This window comes from Nicotiana tabacum, chromosome 14 (genome assembly GCF_000715075.1).
Source record: "Nicotiana tabacum cultivar K326 chromosome 14, ASM71507v2, whole genome shotgun sequence".
In the NCBI taxonomy this organism is placed as follows: Eukaryota; Viridiplantae; Streptophyta; class Magnoliopsida; order Solanales; family Solanaceae; genus Nicotiana; species Nicotiana tabacum.
Window position 1 is genome coordinate 62156043 of NC_134093.1, and position 14562 is coordinate 62170604.

The following is a 14562-nucleotide window of genomic DNA, read 5'->3' on the forward strand; positions in this document are numbered from 1 at the left end:
GGTGAGTAACCAAAAATAATGGATTGGTTGTTAGCGTTAGCTGACATTTCCAAAGAATATTGCAAATGTGGTAATAGTTCTCTTTATGAGACACCTAGATGGTGCAGTCTAGAATAGTACAGTTAGATATGAATACTAGAATGTTCAGAAAATTTAGAAGATGGGCCCTGGAAACCTAGAAGGGATTTCATGAATTGCACGGGATTAGAATACCCCTGTAAGATGAACCACGTTGGGATTCCATGAAATACAATTATCGAAGTATAGAAATGCCCCTATGTGGATAAGGCAAATCACTTCAGATGTTCCCCGTTGAGACGTGAGCCCTAGTGACAATGTGTTACATAAGAGGTTTCAAGTTATCAGTGGTAGATTATAGATCAACATTAAGGTGAATCAAAAATAGATGGATAAAAGTTACAAAGTATGAGATGATATTAGGCCGTCATTCTTAAGATGAACACTAATGAGGAAGAATTAAAGGACTTAGATTTACATATAGAATAAGCAGCGAGAGAGTAACCTGGAATTAGGTAGCAGACCTCGGTAATAATAAACCGAAGTAAATGTTATGATATAGTATAACTTACCTAGATGTAGTAAATCCATAAGCATAGATAACAAAGGCTATGAAACAAAATATAGCAAAAGTCATAAGTTCGACAAAGAACCGAGCGAACAACATTAGTATACCTACAGATGCCCAGAGGGACAGCTTGTCATATTCCTGTATAGTTTCAAAAAGTTAGGCCTAGAGATTGGCTAAAAGCTGGAGGAAAAAAAGAGAAGATTCGCATAGGCGTACATACAAGGATAGAGTCGTACAGGCTGCATGATAGAAGGTATCAACAATTACGAGATTGGAGGAATTCCAACCACAAGTCGTGGTGTGATAAAGTGGCCTAAAGGGGGGAATGCCCTGGCCTTTGGATTTATTCACAGAATAGTTGCCTAGATGGCAAGGACAATATCAAAGTATTCATAAGAGCTATATGTTATGAGACTGATGAGCGCATCAATCAACATTCGAGGACGAATGTTCCAAAGGGGGAAATGATGTGACATCCTATGTTTTTATATGTAAAAGTACATCGTAAGTCAATTGATGTAATCTCAGAAATAAGATCATCTTTGAAAGTACATAAAGTAAGTTAATCATGTTACCTTGGGGGTTATAAATATTTAAGATCATTAATAACATGTACAAAGAGGGTTAGAAGGTTTAGAAGCTAAACAAATCGAAGAAAATAAGTTTTGTCAAGAGTCGACAAGTTGAAAATGCTATAACATGTACTTTTGGGGTGAGACTAGGGTGCTTAACATTATAAAGAGGTTATTTTATGAGTTATTTTAGTCGTATGATAATCGTGTGTTATGTGTTTAAGTAAAGCAAGTTGTGGAATAAAAGTTGGCAAAATGTTTATTTTTTCAACAGAACCATACCCTATACTCTCCCAAAACACTCTCAAAGATGTCTCCATGATTCTTGAGTGAAAACCAAAGAGAAAAACATGAATCCAGTGCTAGAAATCCTGTGGTGCTTGCTAGATCGTAGTCCTTCATCTTGTGGCTGTTTTGGAGGATTCTTCAAGTGAAGTAACCTCAGATTTTGTATTGTTCTTGTTGATTAAGGTAATAATCAGTTTGTCCTTCATATATATTAGTGTTTCAAGGTGAAATACAAGTGTTTACACACCAACTTGAACAAAAAAGTTGATTCAAGAAGAGGATACAACACCTATAGTGTTGTGGTGTCATTGATGATAGTTGTGGGTGGTGTTTCGCTGAAATTTCATGTTGTTTATACTGGATAAGGTCACTATAATAGACTACTACATGTTCTTGAAGTTGTTTGTATGTTGGTTGCATTATTTGAGCAAAATACTACAAGAGGAGACTAGCAATAGTTTGAGATGTTTTTGTTTTTAATGGACTGTTCTGGAAAGGTTGTTTCCATGAACTTTAAATGGTTGGAAACCTTGGAAAATGACTTTATTATGATGTTTTATTATAAATATACTGTCTACAAGTCAAACATGTTGTTGGTTCGGTGAATATGAAGAGAAAGGACAACATAACAATGGAAATTTGTACTTGTTGTTGTTTTTGGAGTTTAGGGGTGTTTGAGGGTGAATTAGGAGATGAATAGTAGGTTATAAGTCCTCCCATTGTACGTAATATCATGCTGGATATGTTCTTAAGTTAATGAATGAATGACTTTGGGGTTAAAGGGTTCAAAAGGGATTCAATCCAAGCTTGCCATTCGTTGTGTTAAATAGTAGTTTCATTGATGATGTTTTATGCACTTGTTGTTGTGTATCTTGATATGTGTTGTGGTGCTAAAAGTATATATGTGAAGGTTGTATGGGTTCTTGTTGGTTTATGGACTTCGGAAAGCAAGGAAAATAGGGGAGATTCTACCCGTTTTAATATAAAATAAGCATTGTCGTTCGTTGTATAATAGTTGCACCTTTCGTAGCTTAACGATAGAATTATTATCGTTATTGTAGATTGAAGTGTGACAAGACGAGTTTAACATGGTTATTGGACAGATTGTGATAAGGTATATTAAGGCTAAACCTTTCCTTCATTTTGGCCTGATCCCATAAATACATGTGTTTGTTAACGAGACCGAAAGATAAGTTCTTCGTATTCCTTAATTTATGTACATTATCCTAGTCTCATAAGTTACAGTATTTTCTCTTATCAGGACTTTATATTCAGTTAAGTATTGTCTTCTTCCATTCAAGAGAGCAAAGGGTCATATATATATATATATATATATATATATATATATATATATATATATATATATATATATATATATATATATGTAGTATTACAGTATTTTCACCAACATCCAGTCAAGAGAGCAGAGGGTCTATATATATACAATATTACAGTATTTCACCACCATCGAGCTATAATCGGTGGGCAGGCCCCTATTGGGCAAGCGCCTATGAGCGAGCCTACTATGGCCAAGAGCCTATGAGTGAGCCCAAAATGTGTCATGACCCAAACTGAAGGGTCGCGACGAGCACCCAGTTCCTAACTCAACCGAGTACCAATCGTAATATATCTTTCTTATCATACTATCATGGGTAAATGAGCCGGAAAGGCCGTCATGTGATAATCAAAATAAAACATAAGAGAATACTTGACATAGGATGACCCCAAAATGGAATACAAACTTATACATGTGACATACGGGCCTATGGGACCAAAATGATCACTTGTGCATTCAAAACATAGGCCTACAAGGCCATACAATCTTTCTTATGCATGACATCTGTCTACAAGCCTCTAAGAGTACATAAATATCATAATGGTCGGGAAAGGCCCCTGCTATACCAATCAATACATGTCCAAAGCATATTGACAAAATAAGCAACTCCGGAGCAAGTGGAGTGTACCAACACATTCTGCTGAGCTGCTAGCCTACTAAGAGGACTGTCAACCTGTCTATAGGGAACTGCGGGCATGAAATACAACGTCCCTAGGCAAAAGGGACATCAATAAGAATAAAGTACTGAGTATGTAAGGCATGAAAAATAGTATATAAACTCCATGAAAGAAACATGAAGTAAAGGACTCAACCTGTAAGTCTGAATAGCTCAGTGAATGATGAAACATTTTACAGTGTCATGTATATGTGTATAAATGTCATATCATGCATAGGTATATGTGTATATAACATCATCAAGCCTCTGAGGGCATCCCATCATATCATCTTGGCCTTAGTGGGCAAAATCATCAACGTATGCAAGCTGATCAGGTGGTGGTGCGTATATAATGTCGTAACCTTCTCCCATATCCCATACACATATATATAATATACGCATATATAACGCTATTCAGTCATGGGTCAATATACATGTATAAATTAATGCAATACATACGAGAGTAAGTCAATAAGATCACTTAGAAAGTAATAAGATCAATATGCCTTTGGTTAATATCATGAAATAAACTTGATCAACTTACATATTTTTTGAGACTCATGAACAGACGATATAATAATAGGACACATGGGGAATCAAGAATATAAGAAACCCTAGTACTTCTATGAATAGAGTCATTTGTGAAAGTTGCGTATTTTCTCGTTTTATTGGTATTATATGGATGATGCCAAAAGGAAAGAATGGATAACCTTAACATGCCTTAACCCTGTTGAGTCCTTAATACCTTCCAAGAAACTCTTCAAACAACTCCAGTCAATCTACCATACCACAAGGAGACTCAAAAAATGTGTTGAGTAAAGGCTAAGTCTGTAACTTAAGCTAGTAGCTCATTTACGTAAATACGACAGCATCTCCCCTGTAAAAAGGGCCTGCTTCAATACAATATACCAACAAAAACAACCAGAGCAATTCGTCAACATATAAGTATCAATAACAAGACACGATATACTAACAACAAGTCACAACTACTTTACGACGAGCGGCAAGCTCCAATTGGAATCGTATACCCCATATCACCCCTTATAAACTTCTAAATTAAAATTAAAAATATCATTAACATGATAATGAAGTCATTCATCAATGATTCCAGCCTTATACCATATATTTATAACAAAGAAAACAATCCACAACTCCAACTATACTCAATTTGAAACTTTATTCACTAGTTCATGTCTAGTCCATCCATTTAACTTAATCAACATCAAGATAACCTTGAGCACATGCAAGAACACGATATACGTACCTTATACAGTAGCTTCAAGTCGAAATACAAGTTATATTTAGCTTACAACACCCCTCAATTGCACCACAACACCATAGAAGCGACTTAAGCTAATCTTCACTTCCAATCACAAGTTTCACATGTTTCTTTCATCAATTCACTTGATAAACATGTAGACATGCATAACAACATAAACTATATCATAATCAAGTTATTTCCCCCAATTTCCAGCCATAATGATATATATATATATATATATATATATAGCCTTAAAACAACCTAACAAAAAATAACAACATCTCTTCCCCTTTCAAGTGCTATTTTGTAATCTTTCACTCCAACATAACAACCAACATGTAATTAACCTTAAAGATGTTAAAATACCTTAGGTAGTAGATAACATTCGAACCCTAAGCTTAACTTAGATCACCATCATCCTTATTCACATCACAACACCATAGAGGGGTTATTCTTCACCTTTGGCTAACTTTGATGTTGGATTATGGTGTACTTTTTTGGAATTTGTTTCGAGCCTTGGGGTAACTGTTTGGGCGGGTTTGAAGAGTCTGAGGATGGAGGGAGGTCTTGAAATGAGCAAAGCTTATTCCAAAAATGAGATAAAAATAGGTGAAGATCGGCCATCGACCAAGTGGGTCCCATAGGGCTTCCTGCGCAGTCTCGCGAAAATGCGAATATCTATCTACTGAAATGTCGTATTTGGGAGAATGGCTCAGCTACATTTGACCTAATTTTCAGCACAGTTATGAATGTAGCTTGTGATGACCTTTGCCAACTTTTGTTCCACAACTCTCTTGACTTCGAAACAAAACACACGACCAGCTGACAAGCGCAAAACACACACTTCAATATGCTCGCTAGTCGAATATAGTATAATATAATATTGTATCCACAAGGATTGGAGTTAAATAGTATTTTAGTAGTTTATAGCTTGGTTGCTATCGAAGATGATCAACAGTTGAAAATTATGTGATTAAAAGTAAAATTAACTAAGAATCTATAGCTAATTGACTATGACAATCGCAACAAAAGTAAGCAAGGAAGATATCAATGGGAGGAAATAGGGTTTGATTTGATAGGTGCAAGATAATTGTCTGGGATTTAACTCTAGTTAATTCACTTCAAATGTTCAAGTGAGTCTCTTGATTCACTCAATTATTAGTTTAAACGTTTAGTAGAAACTCCTCTCTCGATTAAGTCTCAACCTCAAAATGTGAACCAATTTAAGCTCGATGAAGATATGCAAGAATTTCGTAGCGTATTGGTCTTTAGGAGAACCTCTTCCGATTATCCTCCTAACTAGGTTTAATCAATGATTCAACTAGCCTCTTTTGATTACTAAGAATAATTAATGAACTCAACCCACAAGATAATGCAAAGATATCACAAGTTATGCCTCTCGATTACATGAACATGTGAATATAGATGCAACAATTAAAACACCCAAAACGAATGCATAAAAAGTAGAGTTAATATCCGCAAACAATTATCAATACACCAAATCCATCAATCCCTAAAGAACTACTCTATAGATATGGAGTAATTCATCATAAATATAAAGAAAAACATAAAACGATCCAAACTCTTGTCTTGAGTGAGGATTGAATGATAAATCCCTTGTGCTTTCGCTTCTTCCCCTTCTCTCTAGCCTCCTTAGGTCTTCGATGTGTGAAAAAGTCCTTAAAATAACATTTTTACATATATTTATACTAAGAAGGGTCGGGCCCAGACGAAAACACATTTTCCTGTGTGAACTAAGATAAAAACTATGTAAGAATTGCACAGGCTCGCTGCATGGGGCGACGCGCCACGCGAGGCAGTTGTGGGAAAGTTCAGAGAGTTAAAATCTGTCAGACAGCCAGAAAATGTACATGCACGGCGTGCTGCGGGTGTGTTATTTATTTAGAGTCCTGATTTTTCTTGACTTTTTGATATCCAAACGTGGTTCTCGACCCCCGAACGCGATCTCGGCTTAATCCCTTGGGCTTTTACTCAGACTTCAAAGCTCCAAATAGCTCAAATTCATTCTGTAATATCTACATAGCTCGGAATCCTCCTACAAGGCATAAAACACACAATTAGTGCAAAACACTAGGGATTAAAGCTCAAAATCAATTAAAGTAGTAAATTGAAGTGTAATAAGCGAGTAAGACACGAGATTATAGCCTACCATCAACACCCCACACTTAAACCATTGCTTGTCCTCGAGCAATCAAACAACACTTTATATAGACACGACCTTATTTAGCAACTCCCCTAACTCATTAAACCAGGAATTTTTAAAATAGACTAAGCACACTAGCGTAACAACCTCGCCTCAAGATTTGACTCAAAAGCACCACACATTATTTATAACCCGCTCACTTACTCTAACACATAGGTCAACGATATTACCTTTCCTTCATGAATCAAGTGCCCTCACAACAATAGAGGGTAGTTCCACACACCATCAAATTTAACCACAATCAGGAACTCAATATAGAATGAATTCACTCCTCTCAGAAATAACATTCTTATGCCTCTAAAGATGAACCAAAGGCTTGCCCATAGTGTACTACTCAACTAATCAAGCTCATTCAGTCAAGGATCAAATAGGACTTTAATTGGTTGTAATGTAGATTGCGGGATGGGTAGGATACATTTAGATATAAGAGTGACTACACCTCCCTAAGCACTTTAATACATACAATTTAAACATTCAAAACCCCACACTTATGTCAAACCATACTCCACCTTAACATCATTATACATTAACTCCCACTTCTTTAAGAATAATTACAGCAAGAGTTACCACTTATCAAAGAATATTTTGCCCAACAATACTACTATTTTTTTCTCTTTCTTTTTCAATTCAAGTAGCTCTTACTTTTTCAAAACAGTGCACCTTTCTCCTTATTTCATTAGTTCCACTCAAAAGCCAAACCAATCACCCCATACTTCAACCTTTACAAAGTTCATAACAAATTTAAGTTCTCACGAGAGGTACAAGGCTCAAATAGATGGTCAATTCAAACAAATGGATAGGGCTTGTAATGTGGTTGCAAAAGAAATAGGATTACAGGCTCAAAGGGGTTAACAAAGATATGTAACAATTAGGTGGGTAATAGCATATAACTGGCTCAACAAAGAAACGCCTATTTCACTTCCAAGACTGAACAAAACTACAATTTCGCGTTACAAACACATTGGGCAAGTTCTAGACATCAAGTGCGATACACAGAATACATAAAACCGTACACACATGGAACATAACTCACTCCAGATTGGACTATCAAGACACTCTAGTAAAAGCAGTTAAGCAAAGTTAAAATTATATAATTTAAAGTTCTTATGCAAAAGTCACAAACTGAGCCGTCACACTAAAGCACTGACTATTTTCAAGGTATAATAGAGTCAAGAGACATTGCTTTCAATTCAAAACATAGCACACGGTTTCCTACTATTTTACAAAACAAAAACTAACTACACCCAGTTCAAACAAAACCCTTGGAAAAGAACCACGGCACAAAGAAAAGCCAAGGGGGAATTATTACACTAACTACAAAAGAAATTTTTTTGTCGTTTTCTTTTGACTTTAATCCCTCAAGAAACCTGTCGAATGATATCCATTGTCGGAAAAAGTCGAAATTTTTAAATTTTTATGATTTTTTTCTCCTTTTTCTATCTTTAACTACTAAAACAACAAAACTAAATTACTAACACAGATACATACAACATACAATTTTCCCCACTCCACACTTTAAGTTGTGTCATGTCCCCATGACATACAATTAAAAATTATAAGGCAAAGGAAACTTCTCTGAATTTTCAGTCGGGGTCTGAGTCAAAGTCGGGCTCCATTCCACGCGCCCGCGCCAATGCACACATCCATGCAGACAACTTCTTCTCAGCTTTCTTGGGGTATAGCCCACACTTTTCTTTCACTACAACCTTCTCTTTTGAACCCTTCACTTTTCACTCAACACTTGCAGCTGGCTTCTCATGTATTACCCCCGTCTCTACATTCATCTCGAACGTCACAGTCTCTTCACCCACTCTAAGCATGAGTCTTCTCTCATGTATATCTAAAATTGCTCTACTCGTTGCTATGAATGATCTTCTTTAAGATTAGGGGTATCCCCTTGTTCTCCTCCATCTTCACCACTATAAAGTCTACTGGAAATACGAACTTATCTACTCGAACTAAGACATCTTCCACTATACCCTCGGGTATTATAGTTGTTTGGTCTGCCAGCTGCAAAGATATTGGTGCAGACCTTATCTCTCCAAGCTCATTCTCCAATTTCCTGTAAATAGACAAAGGCATTAAATTAATTGAGGCACCAGAATCACACAAAGACTTATCAAAATTAAGAGTGCCTAATGATCAAGGTATAGTAAAACTCTCTGGATCTCCACACTTTTATGGGAGTTTGTTTTTCAAGATTGCGTTGCAATGCTTTGTGAGCTTGACTACTGATGTCTCTTCTTTCTTTCTCTTTGTTGTCAGGATTTCCTTTTAGAATTATGCATAAGCTGGCATTTGCGAGAGAACCTCTGTGAATGGCAAATTTACATTAATTTGTTTTAGCATATCCATAAATCTCTCAAATTGCTTGTCCAGATTCTCTCTATAAAGCTTTTGGGGAAAAGGTAAAGCAGGCATATGCTCGCTCTCATTATATTCCTCCCTTCTTCTTATCAACTTCAATTTTTAGTTGCTCCCCAGTTTTTTTTTTAGGCACCACCTCTTTTTGGATAGGAGTGAGCTCTTTCACTACTTGTCTACTTCTCAGAGTTACAACATTTATCGTCTTCTTGGGGTTTCTTTCAGTATCAGCTGGCAAAGTACCTGAGATCCTTTCAGATAATATGGTGGCAATTTGTCCCACTTGCTTCTCCAAGTTTCGCAACCCTGTGCCAAGTTCTTTAATAACTGCACCATGAGCATCTAACCTCTCATCTGTCTTGACAACAAAGGACTTCATCAGATCTTCTAGCCCAGGTTGATTGGATTGTTGAGGTTGAAACTGCTGCCTTTGCTGATTTTGGAAGCTTGTAGCTCCTTGTCCCTGGAATCTGGAGTTGTTTTGTTGCCATGCATTTGCAGTACCCCCAGGTGAACTCCATGAAAAACCAAGGTGCTTCTGACCCATTGCATTGAAGTTATAATTTCCCACAACATTTACTTCCTCAGTTGAGGCTTGACACTCATGAGTAGGGTGTCCTTTTCCACATATATCACAAGCTGCATGATTCTCACTTTGTATTGAAGCTAAGGTCAGCTTCCTTATCTCTTTCTCTATGGCATCAAGATGTACCTGCACAGATGTGTTAGCATCAACCTGGTAAACACCATTCGCCCTTCTTCTTTTAGCAATTTTAGAGCTCATCAAGAATAGTGACTATCTCCTCTGGAGTCGTTTTCATCAATGGGCCTCCAGCTGCATTACTCAATGTTCTCCATGAGGTCAGTGTCAATCCATCCCAAAAGTCCTGGAGTTGCATCCAGAGTTCAATTCCGCTATGTTAACTGTTACACACTATATTCTCGTACGTAAAAGTGCGTCGTAAGCAAACTAATGTAGGGCCAAAAATGAGATAATATTTGAAAGTATATAAAGTAAGTTAATCATGTTACCTCGAAGGTTACAAATATTGAAGATCATGAACAACAAGTACAAAGAGGGTTGGAAGGTTCAGAAGCTAAAGGAATTGAAGAAAATAATGTTTCGTCGAAAGTCGACAAGTTGGGAATGTTATAACATGTACTCTTGGGGTGAGACTAGGATTCTTAATATGATAAGGAGATTATGTTATGATTTATATTAGTCGTATGACAGCCGTGTGTTATGTTTTAAAGTCAAGCGAGTTGTGGAACAAAAGTCGATGAAAGTCATCACAAGTTACGTTCATAAATTTTACTGAATATTTGGTCAAATGTAACTGCAATTTTCTCCCACTATACTTAGAGTTACAGGGTGTTCCACCCATAAATTCTGAGATCTATGAGTCTACTTTCTAATGCATTAAACCATTTGTCAATACGACATCAGAGTAGAGAGATATAGGAATATTTGGGAGACTGCAGAGGCTGTTAGGTGACAAGTAGGTGTGTCACCTACTTGCTTAAATGAGAGCCCAAAATGGGCCATTTCGGGTCTTCCAAAGAGGCCTTTTAATGGCCTATTTTATTCATATATTATACTGAAAATAGGGCATAATAACCAGACATAAGCTCTGTAAAAATCCTCCCTAATTGATTTTCTCTCCCTTTCAAGTTCTAATTGGAGGTAAAATCTAGAGTTTGAAGAACCAAGATAAGAGCTGAGTTATCCAACAAATAAGGAGATTTTACTGCTCTCTTTCATCCATTATTTCTGCTGTAAATTCATGGTAAGTCGTTCTATACTTGTAAGAACATACGGGACGGTAATCGGAAGTCGTGAGTTCGAGTTATTCACTTCTAGCGGACTGTTTTGTGGACTATTTTGTATTGCTATTGGGCTGCGTGTTTTACTACTGTTTTGTGGGGTTTTGGAGGAGGAAGGGAGTGGATCAATACCATATAAATTTAGGGTGGTGGGCTGGTCATTCGTCGTAACATTTCCGGGTCGTTTGACACTACTACGGTGGTCGTTTTGTCTATGAAGACATTGGGATGTGTTGGACTATTTTGTAGTATTTGATGGTGTATATAAGCCTGGAAAATAATATATATATGTTGTTATTGTTGTGTTCTTGTGTTGTTGGTATTATCTTCAATTTGGAGGAAGTAAGGATTACAGGGGAGATGCTGCTCGTTTTAATACAAAATAAGCTTGTCGTTCATTGTGCGATTGTTGTACCTTTTGTAACTTAATGATAGTATTATTATCATTGTGCGATTGTTGTACCTTTTGTAACTTAATGATAGTATTATTATCGTTGTTGTAGATTAAGGTGCGAAGAGGTGAGTACAACTTGGTGATTGGAATGATTGTGATAAGGTATGTTATGTCTAAGCCCTTCCTTCATTTTGGCATGATCTTGTAATTATATGTGTTTGATAATGAGGCATAAAGAGAAGTTCATACTCCAGAATTTATATACACTATCCTAGTCTCATAAGTCACAGTATTCTCCCTTATCGGGACTTCATATTCAGTTTAGTTTTGTCTTTATTTAGTCAAGAGAGCAGAGGGTTTATATATATACAGTATTATAGTATTTTCACCACCATCGAGCTGTAATCGGTGGGCAGGCCCCTATTGGGCAACCTCTGATCAGATGGTAAATTATATACCGAGCCTACTGCGGACGAGCGCCTATAAGCGAGCCCAGGATGGCCGAGATATAGATACTAGTATGGCCGAGCGCCTATGAGCAAGCCTACTACGGCCGAGCAGTTACACGTACAGAGCCTTATAGGGCCGGTCATTTATTTTACTTACTATATTGAAGGGGTTGAGTCAGTATCAGCAGGGAAATATATCTCCAGGTCATCTTTGACTCCCAGTTACTTTCAGTTATTATATTATCAGTTCAGTTTCAGTTTTTAGTTATGTTATTGCCTTACATACTCGGTACATTATTTCATATTGACGTCCCTTTTACTAAGGACGCTGCATTTTATGCGTGCAGGTTCAGATAGACAGACGGGTAGACCTCCTCAGTAGGTGTTTCCTGAGTTCTGCCTGATCAGTAAGCTCTACGTCCTTCAGAGTTAGCGGGTCTAGGGTTTCCTGTACATCTTTTGTATGTATGTATGTATGTTATGGGTAGGTCACGGCCCTGTTCTGATCATAATACATCCATTAGTAGAGGCTTGTAGACATATCCTGTCAGTTAGTGCAGTATGTTAGGCTTGTAGGCCTTGTTTGTATATTTTGTTGGTTTGTCAGCTGTAGTAGTTATGGCTGCCTTGTCGGCCCAGCGTTATATTGATGTTTAGTCAGCATTAGTTTCCATTCAGTTGTATATTTTGCTTCGCAAATTATCTTGCAATGTGGCCCCATGGCAAAAGTATGACATTATATGTTCAGAGTCCCTTAGTCACAAGTTGGTATTCATGGTTAGGTGAGGCACCGGGTGCCGATCATGCCCCCCAGGTTCGGGGCGTGACAAACATGGTATCAAAGCTATTCTGTCATAGGGAGTCTACAAGTTGTGTCTAGTAGGGTCTTGTTTATAGATGTGTTGTGCACCATATTATATAAGAAGGAACTATATGGCATTTAGGAGTTGGTTACCCTTATTTCAAATCTAAATCGTGCTATAGAATTGAGTCATAGTAAATTTGAGTTAAACTAGGAAGATTACGGCTAGCAAGAGGAGAGATACAGCAGTAGGTGAGGGGACCAGAAGGGTACCCTCAGTAGATGGGGCCCGGTTTGAGGCCTAAGGCGAGACCTCTACCCAGCCATTACCGGCTCCTCTACCACCTGAGGAGATTCCTAGGGATACCGCACATCCAGTCCCCCCTCCACTTCCATCAGATTAGAACTTGAGGAGTGCGGTGCATTTGTTGACACAGTTAGTAGCTACCCAGCAACAGGCTAGGGCATCGGCTAGTACAGGATCTTCTGAGGTGTCTGAGAGTTCAAGGGTCCAAGAGTTTATTGCTTTGAGCCCCCTAGAGTTCATGGGGACAGATCAGAGGGAGGACCCACATGATTTCATAGATAAGCTTCGCAGGATCTTTCGAGTTATGCATGCCACAAAGAAAGAGGCAGTTGAGCTAGCAGCTTTTCGACTCCGAGATACAGCCATCCTTTGGTATGAGGGATGGGAGAGGTCCAAGGGACGTGATGCACCTCCAGCTATTTGGTAAACTTTTTTAGATGCCTTCCTTGACCAGTACTTACCACGGGAGATCCGACAGACTCAAGTCGATCATTTTCTTGCCCTCAAGCAGGGCAATATGAGTGTTCGAGAGTATAGTCTCTGTTTTGACTCATTGGCCAGATAAGCACCATCCATAGTTGCTACTATGCGGTACAGGATTCACAGGTTTATAGCAGGGTTGGCCCCAGAGTTAACCGAGGCATGTGCCACCGCTGCATTGTAGTATAGTATGTATATCTCCCAGATTTAGGCATTCCGCCCAGAATATAGAAAGGGGTAGGCGTCGGCAGCAGGGTACAGAGAGGGCTGGTCAAGGGCAACGTAAGAGGATGAGATTTCCCAGGTCTCAAGAGCAATCTCAGGGTAGTTATAGGCCCCAGTACTTCAGACGGCCACCTAGGTCTCTGCCACCTCAGTTACAGGGTTACATGTATGACCGCTATGTAGGACCAAAAATGAGATAATATTTGAAATTATATAAAGTAAGTTAATCATATTACCTCGTAGGTTAAAAATATAGAAGATTATGAACAATAAGTACAAAGAGGGTTGGAAGGTTCAGAAGCTAAAAGAATTGAAGAAAATAATGTTTCGTCGAAAGTCAACAAGTTGGGAATGTTATAACATGTACTCTTGGGGTGAGACTAGGGTGCTTAACATGATAAGGAGATTATGTTATGATTTATATTAGTAGTTTGGAAGCTGTGTGTTATGTTTTAAAGTCAAGCGAGTTGTGGAACAAAAGTCGATGAAAGTCATCACAAGTTACGTTTATAAGTTTTACTGAAAATTTTGTCAAATGTAACTGCGATTTTCTCCCAATATACTTAGATTTACGCGATGTTCTACCCATAAAATTGGAAATATATGAGTCTAATTTCTAAATCATTAAACTGTTTGTCAATACAATTTCAGAGTAGAGAGAGTTATGGGCTTTTTTGCGAGACTGCGCAGGCTACTAGGTGACAAGTAGGTGTGTCACCTACTTGCTTAAATGAGAGCCCAAAAATGGGCCGATTCGGGTCATCCAAAGAGGACTTTTAAAGGCCTATTTTC